Here is an 8,329-nt window from a genome sequence, read left to right on the forward strand (position 1 = left end):
TTTTTTTTACAACAAACCAATAAACATAAAATCCTTGGTTATCAGTTTGTAATTAAGCATGTATGTGTTGACATACAAGTGGATCATGTCTTAAGTGATAACCAAAATGGTCTGTAGTATATGGATATAAGAGGGAAACCTTATCCTGGTAATGCTACAGAAGCGGCCCGCTTTGTGGAATGGTCACAAATGTTGTACTTGTCATAGATGGTCTGATCCTAATCATTCGTGTAGGAGACATGCGAGCAAGGGCGTCCTATGCAAAGAGTTTGTATAAGACCTAACCATGAAGTGTTAACGTCTCGTTATATAACACTGCTCATGACAGAGACTTCACTTCACTAGGATGACCATAGGTAACATGACCATAGGTAACATGACCTCAATCCTGACCTGGCCACTCGCACTCATACAACTTCTGCCATTGAGTGGCCAGGTCCTTTGATTTGTATGGGTGCGAGTGGCCAGGTTGCCGACTCAAACCTACCATTTTGGTGATTCGTCTGATTTGGGAGTTGGGAACTTAGCTACACAAGATGGAATTCACTCCTTCCCCAAAGTAGAGGCAAGTAGATCGATAGCTGCCTTAAGGGTTAATTCCAAGGCTTCAACGATGTGGCGCCACACGCCTTCTCTTGGCTCGAGAGATGTTCACACATAGTTGGACTATGCTGTATTTTTCATTAGAGGAATCAGTGGTACTTAAGGAGTGAGATGTAACACAGGGGAAAAACGGTAAATTGGCACAGCTGTACATACGAGCATATGTGAAGGGTCATCATACTCATGGCCCCTTGCCCCGGCCTCGGTGTGCGGGGGGTGGAGCATTCTTGTCGTATTACTCACAATGACTCTCGGCAACGGATATCTCGGCTCTCGCATCGATGAAGAACGTAGCGAAATGCGATACTTGGTGTGAATTGCAGGATCCCACGAACCACGGAGTCTTTGAACGCAAGTTGCGCCCGGAGCCTTTTGGCCGAGGGCATGTTTACCTGGGCGTCACGCATCGCTGCCCTCCTCCACACAACTCGTTGTGCAGGCGGGGGCACATGTTGGCCTCCCGTGCGCACCGTGTTGGTTATATCCGATGGACACAAAATATATCTGTGGTAACAAGAGTTCAGCTCTTAGTCTTTAGTGGAATGTCTAACAGTTAATGGATGGTAGATCTCGTGGCTAAAGAGTTTAGTCAGTTATTCATGTATCGATGGAGCCTCGAGCCACAGGTCCATAAGGTCCCCTAGGTAGCTTGTATAAAGTTGAGAATCAGTTTTTGGGTCAGTTTGAAATGTTCAAATTGTCAAGAGGGAGTTTGATTATATATGATATAATTGAACTAGTTAATTATATATGATATAATTGACAAAATATATGAGATACATTATTCTTGAGAAAATTAGATATAAATATGATTTATTTCAAGTAGAGGAGAAATTACTATAGTAGATATATGATATCAAACTATAGGTTAAGAATATAATATGATTATATTCATTTATTAATTAATTGGTTGGTTATGTGATAATTGGTCGGATATTTCTCCTGAATCGTGTGTTAGTGGGAAAATCAAATTCTGTTATTATAATTGAAGAATAAAATGAAAATTGGTTTCATTCTGCAAACAGTTTGAAAAAATTGCTCAAGGTGTGAGAACGTAATGATCGCTTAACTGAGAGCCTATACGATCGTGACTTATTTCCTAAAGGATTACACTCGCGTACTAAACGATCACACGCTTTCTTTAAACGATCGCTCAGTTTCTCTAAACGATCACTTACTCTTTACTAGATGATCGCTAAGTAAAATCTATAGGATCGTGTACCTTTTTCTTAAATGATAAGCATCCGCTATACGATAGTCTTTCTCCCACTTGCTTGTCGTTCTACATAATCGTCACTTTCCTCCTTCCCCTACCAATTCCATCAAAGTCCACTCTTTGGATTCTCACTCCAAGAATACCAAGGGCTCCAAGTGGTGGTGTCATCCCCGGCCTTGCTTGTTCGTGCGTTGCCGTTCGTGTAGAAGATCATTGTGTTGGTAGCCGACTGGTTTTCTGGGCGATAAAAACCGTGGAGGGTTTGCTTCAACTGGATTGAGTTCGAAGTGAAGATAGTCTTCAACTGGTACGTATACTCAATCTATTGCATTTTATTTGTCGAATCATTCCGATAATTAGTGTGAAATTGCATACCTGTTGTTAGAATGTGTATGTGGTAATTTAGTCACAATGAAATAGAAAAGATCCAAACACGCTCATGGATACTCTTGTTCAAGAGTTCCTTCAATTGGTATCAGAGCTAGGTTCTGATATTACAATTTCATTGATGCAACGAATTGCATATACATTCATGGTGGGTGCATATCTGCTCTGTTTAATTGTTAAATTGTTGTCGATATGCGGATTAATGGAGTTTTTTGGGATGTTATCTCGGTTAGATTTAATTCTTTTTCATTTTCGGTTAATTGTAAAGGCCCCTGCGTTTTTGGGCACAATTAATTTGTAATCGAGTTTGTAATTGAAAGTTAGTTTGAGTCTTGAGTTGTTCGTGAAGAAGTTTCGAGCAAGGGTTGCAGTTCTTCGAGGAATCAAGGGTTGATTAGGTCATGTAGATGATGGGGTAAACGATCGCAGAGTATCGGTTGCTCGGGTATCGTTTAACCCATACGTGCACTAGACGATCGTTTAGCTCATCAAGCTTCATTGCTTAGTAATTGACTAAACGATTGTGGAGTAACAAATGGTAAATCGTTTACCTTTCTCCGCATTAAGCGATCGCATAGATGATCAGGCTTCGTAGCCTCGTTGTCGTCTAAGTGATCGTTTAGCTTTTGTGCTATCATCTAGTGTGCGCTAAGGGATCGTTTACCTATGACGTTTACTAAACGATGGGTTTCTCCTGGCGGTTTAAGACCCAGTTCGCCTGTGAACCGATTTACTCGATGGAAAATGTAATAGATAGAGTTATTTCATTCCGGTTTTTGTAAAGGTTCATCCCGATCCATTAATCCTTTATTTATTACTTGAGATGTATGGTAGTTATATGTCATATGGTATGCACATATAGTAAATCCCACCTTAGGTTATGCATTGGTCATGCATCATCTCTTTATTGTAAATGTTATAATTTAAAGAAGCATGATTTAATTATGTAAGAGCATGCTAATGCATCATATAATATAAGAGTTATATTTATGCATCCATAAAAAGCATTGACATACATTATGTTTATATTATAATTGTTATAGTATAAGGGTGTATGGAAATCATGTTTGCTTGGTTATTACGCGTGTATAAAAGTTATGTATAGTAATGACCAGACATTGTATGAAGCATGGCACATAAGTTTCTTTATAAGCGTTATAAACACCATGTTGTGTGCGATGTATTTTTAGTTGTTTTTTTTTTAAAGGATGAAGAGAAATTAGTACTAAAAGCAATAAGAATGAAATGCATGCTAACTTAGGTTTAATTCATGGTTTTAAATTGTTTAAGACTTGGATGACATAGACCTAAGATCATGGTTCTAATATGATTAGCAACCATTAGGCTTTAATCTTTTAATCAGTTTAATAGGACTAATAAAAGGTTAAAGTGTAGCAAATCTATCTATAAGGGATCTTTTGTCTAAGGCAAGTTTTCTCTAGGATGGGGTATTTAAGTTGATGAAAACATAACACCCCTACCTGGGAACGTACCTAGAAAGGTGAATTAGATAGATTTGATCGTGCATGCAAATTAAGGACAATCCATTAAAGTGTTTAAATGTGACTACTTGAACTTGTTCATAATTCATAGACAAAAGTTGTTTATGAGCGGACTTAAAAGATGACTTAGACTAAAATCAGTAGCCGGATTGTCTAGGTTAATGAATCCCTAGGTAGAACATTCAGTGGGAGGTACTTGAGGCATATGATGCTTCACTTAAACCTTTCACGTTTCTCCTATATAGTCCACACCGTGAGATCTACCCTCAGCCTTGTGGCACCTTTGGCGTGTCCCCCCTAATGGATGGTGTTTGGGTAGGTCAATATCAAGGTGGATGGAGAGATTGTTCATAGTAAGTAGGAGTGGGAAGTGCGACAATATATCCCTCGGTCTCCCTCGTTGTATTGAATAAAGTTACTGCACATCGTCTCGAGGCACCCTAGGAGTGTCCCTCTATAGGATGGTAGTTTTGCGCGTTTCTTTATTTGATCTCCTGTAAGAGGATAAGGTTACTTAGTCTCTTGTCCTAATCTGCTTCTTCCCTACGGTGGTCTCATTGAGGTGGGACTCTGGCACCGAAAGTGAGGGGTCACATTTACGCAGAATTGTTAAAGCTTAACAATTCTGGACAAAATGAATGGTGGCTGTTAGGTTCAGTTCCAAGAGTTGGTTCTGTCTAATGGTTGAGAATGTCTCATCATAGTGAAGAGGCATCTGATCACCCCACCAGTGATGTTTGTCCTACCTCACTGGGGCATCATTGCAAAATAGAAGTCTTTCACTTAAGGTACTTGAAACTGTTTTGCAAAATCAATTGGTTAAATTGTGGTTTAGCAAAATCTAATTAAAGTTTTGTACGTATTTTTAGCAACAAGTTTTGAAAATGGCCACAACCACTTTAGTTTGCTTAGCATCGAAAAATTAACTGGTGATAACTTATCAACATGAAAACACATGATCACGACAATACTAATCATAAAAAATCTCATGTTTGCCCTTACGGAGGTCTGTCCTCCTATTCCAACTCCCAATGCCACTCAAAATGTTCGGGAGGCATACGAGCAATGGACATGGGCGAATGAGAAGGCCTGAGCCTATATCTTAGCAAGTCTTTCTGAAGTCTTGGCCAAGAAACATGAGTCCATGGTCTCAGCGCATGAGACCATGGAGTCCCTGCAAGGAATGTTTCGACAACCGTCTCAACAGCTTATGCACGAAGCTCTTAAGTATATATTCAACTCTAAAATGGAAGAAGGCACCTCTGTTCATGAACATGTGTTTAACATGATGGTCCTCTTCAATGTGCCGAAGTGCAATGGGTCTACCATCAACGAGGACAGCTAGGTTAGCATAATCCTGCATTTTTTGCCAGAGAGCTTCCTGCACTTTGTTAGCAATGTGATTCTTAACAAAGTGAAATACAACCTTACAACTATCCTTAACAAGTTGCAGACCTACCAATATTTACTGAAAAGTAAGGAGATGAAGAAGGGTGAGGCAAATGTTGCTTCACGTTCTATAGAGGTTCGCCCTCAGGAACGAAGTCTGCACCTTCTACATCTAACTCTGTAAAGGGGAAGAAAAAGAAGGGTGGTAAGGGAAAAGGGAAGGCGCCTGCTAACCCGCTGCCTGTCGCCCAAAGAAGGCGTCCACCGTCGATTGAAAAGGGAAAATGTTTCCACTGCAACCAGGATGGACACTGGAAGAGGAACTGTCCTCGCTGGTTGAAGGAAAGAAAGGTCGTCAAGGCTAAGACCAAGGCTGATAAAGGTAAATATGATTTACTTGTACTTGAAACTTGTTTAGTGGAGAATGATGATTCTACCTGGATAATTGATTCAGGCGCCACTAATCATGTTTTTTCTTCTTTTCAGAGGATTAGATCCTGGCAATAACTGGAGGCTGGTGACATGACGATGCGAGTAGGCATCGGGCACGTCGTCTCAACTATGGTAGTGGGAGGCCTCCAGTTAGCTTTACAGAATAGGTTTCTTGTTTTGAATGATGTATATATTGTTACTGAACTTAAGAGGAACCTCATTTTTGTAAAGTGCTTGCTACAATGTAAATATATTGTTTCTTTTAATGTGGATAAAACGTTTATTCATAAAGATGGTGTTAATATTTGTACAACGTATCTGGAAAGTAACTTGTATGTGCTAAGGCCGTTAGCCATTAGTTCCCTCCATGACACAGAATTGTTTAAAACTGTCGTAACTCAAACTAAACGTCGACATATTTCTCCAAAAGAAAATGCCCAACTTTGGCACCTTCGATTAGGGCACATCAATCTTAGTAGGATTGAGAGATTGGTGAAGAATGAACTTCTAAGTGATTAGAAGAAAATTCTTTACTGGTGTGCGAATCTTGCCTTGAGAGTAAGATGAGTAAACGACCTTTTACTTGAAAAGGTTATCGAGCCAAAGAGCCTCTTGAGTTAGTACATTATGACCTTTGTGGTTCTATGAATGTTCGAGCCCAAGGTGGCTATGAGTATTTTATCAGTTTTACTGATGATTACTCTAGGTATGGGTATGTTTATCTTATGCAACGGAAGTCTGAATCCTTTGAAAAGTTCAAAGAGTTCAAGGCTGAAATTGAAAACACATTGGATAGACGGATTAAAACACTTCGATCGGATCGAGGTGAAGATTTTTTGGACTCGGCATTCCAGGACTATTTGATATAACTTGGAATAGTTTCCTTACTCTCAACGCCGGGTACACCTCAGCAAAATGGTGTAGCAGAGAGGAGAAATAGAACCTTGTTGGACATGGTTCTTTCGATGATTAGTTACGCTTCCTTACCAGACTCATTTTGGGATTTCACAGTGGAGACTGTGGTATACATACTCAACTGTGTTCCCTCTAAGAGTGTTCTGAGAACACCTCTGGAGTTGTGGAACGAATGTAATGCTAGTTTATGTCACTTCCGCATTTAGGGTTGCCCTGCACATGTTCTTGAGGCAAATCCCAAGAAGTTGGAACCACGATCAAGGTTATGCCTCTTTGTAGGCTACCCCAAAGGTATATGAGGGGGTTATTTTTATGATCCGTTGGAAAATAGGGTGTTTTCACGAACGCTTACATTCCTAAGGAGGATTCATATCTAGGAAGCATATCCCACGAAGTTAATTTTTTTATGTCGTGTTTGGGTGAGCTTTCCAATGAAGCTACTAAAAACTTCACAAGAGTTCTTGAAAGCCTGCGTACATCAGCAAGCAGTTGTTGATGTCGGGAGTTCATCTAGCTAGGTCGGTTCCACCTCAAGAGTTTTTGAAGGAACCCCGGAGTAGTGGAGAGGGTGCGAACTCGCCCGTTCGCTATTTGTGTTCACAAATCCTTGGTATTGGTAGCAATGAAAAACGATGTTAGAATCCATTATCTTATCAGATTGGCAATGGATGTATGTAGACCGGCATGAATTGGTCAAGGCCATGGATCTCAAGATGGAGTCGAGTTATTTCAACTCAGTATGGGATCTTGTAGATCAGCTTGATGGGAATAAGACTTATAGTTTGTAAATGGATTTTACAAGCGCTAAACGGTGGTGTTGATGGGATAAGTGTACATGACCGAAACTTGTGGGCAAAGGGTGTATAGACAGTGATAGAGGAAGCTCGAAACTATTAAGGAGAAGCTTTCCTCGTCTTTGTTCATGTTAAAGTCGATCTGGCACTCATACTCTCCTATTATGCAGCTGCTTATTATAATTATGATGTAGTTTGAATGGACACAAGTCAAATGAACGGCACTTGGTTGTCTGACAATGGAGAATCTGAAGATGAGCATTTAGATGGTGCAACCGAGGGATTCATAGCCCTATGTGTCAAGAGCAAGAGAGGTTTAGAGCAAGCCGATCGGTTCAAATTTATAGGCAAGAAGGCAAGGCAATCAAGTAGGTCTGATGGAACATACGGTTTGATATTGAGATCAAGTCGTATAGCTTGCCTGAAAAAAAATAAAAACAAAATGTTGATGAAACCGTTGTCTACAAAGAGGATCTATCAACGTATTGTAGTATTATTGCTTAGTGTTGTAATGTAGATGATATACTCTTATTGGGAATGATGTTAGGATCTACTGACTCGCAGTTAGATAACTGGCGTAGCGAACCTAATTCAAATGAAAGAATTTTGGTGAGAGGCCTCAGTTTGTTCTACGTAAACAGATCTTTCGATCGTAAGAAAATAGTTAAGACTGTTCTAGGCATTCGTACATTGACATAGAATGTTGCTCAATACTCGATGTAGGACTCCGGAGAGGCATATTGGCCGTTTTAGGCATGGATCACTTTGTCTCAAGGACATGTGGTTCCTAAGATGCCTAAGAAGCTTGAGAGAATGAAAAGACCGGTCCCAATATGCTCTGTTCGTTTTTGGTTAGACTTTGATGGTATTGCGATGCCTCTTAACGTCGTCCAGACATCGCTTCATTGTGGGCATAGTCAGTAGGTCATCAATCTAACCCAGGCTCAGGGTCACTGACTTGACAGTCAAGAACATCCTCAAGGTATCTTTGGTAGAATGAGAGACTCACATCTCGTGTATGGATCTAGGGATTTGATCCTTACTGGTACACGGATTCCTACTTTCAACTGATTAGAGTCTCTCGGCAATTT

The 8,329-nt window shown here is 40.2% G+C and overlaps 1 non-coding gene across 1 annotated transcript; it reads left to right on the forward strand.

The window, feature by feature from the left end:
* Window positions 1–849: 849 nt before the first annotated feature.
* On the forward strand, window positions 850–1,005 carry LOC120078891. The gene has a single exon (XR_005482168.1). It is a non-coding gene; the product is annotated as a 5.8S ribosomal RNA (ribosomal RNA).
* Window positions 1,006–8,329: the final 7,324 nt, after the last annotated feature.

Source organism: Benincasa hispida, chromosome 5 (assembly GCF_009727055.1).
Source record: "Benincasa hispida cultivar B227 chromosome 5, ASM972705v1, whole genome shotgun sequence".
Taxonomy (NCBI): domain Eukaryota; kingdom Viridiplantae; phylum Streptophyta; class Magnoliopsida; order Cucurbitales; family Cucurbitaceae; genus Benincasa; species Benincasa hispida.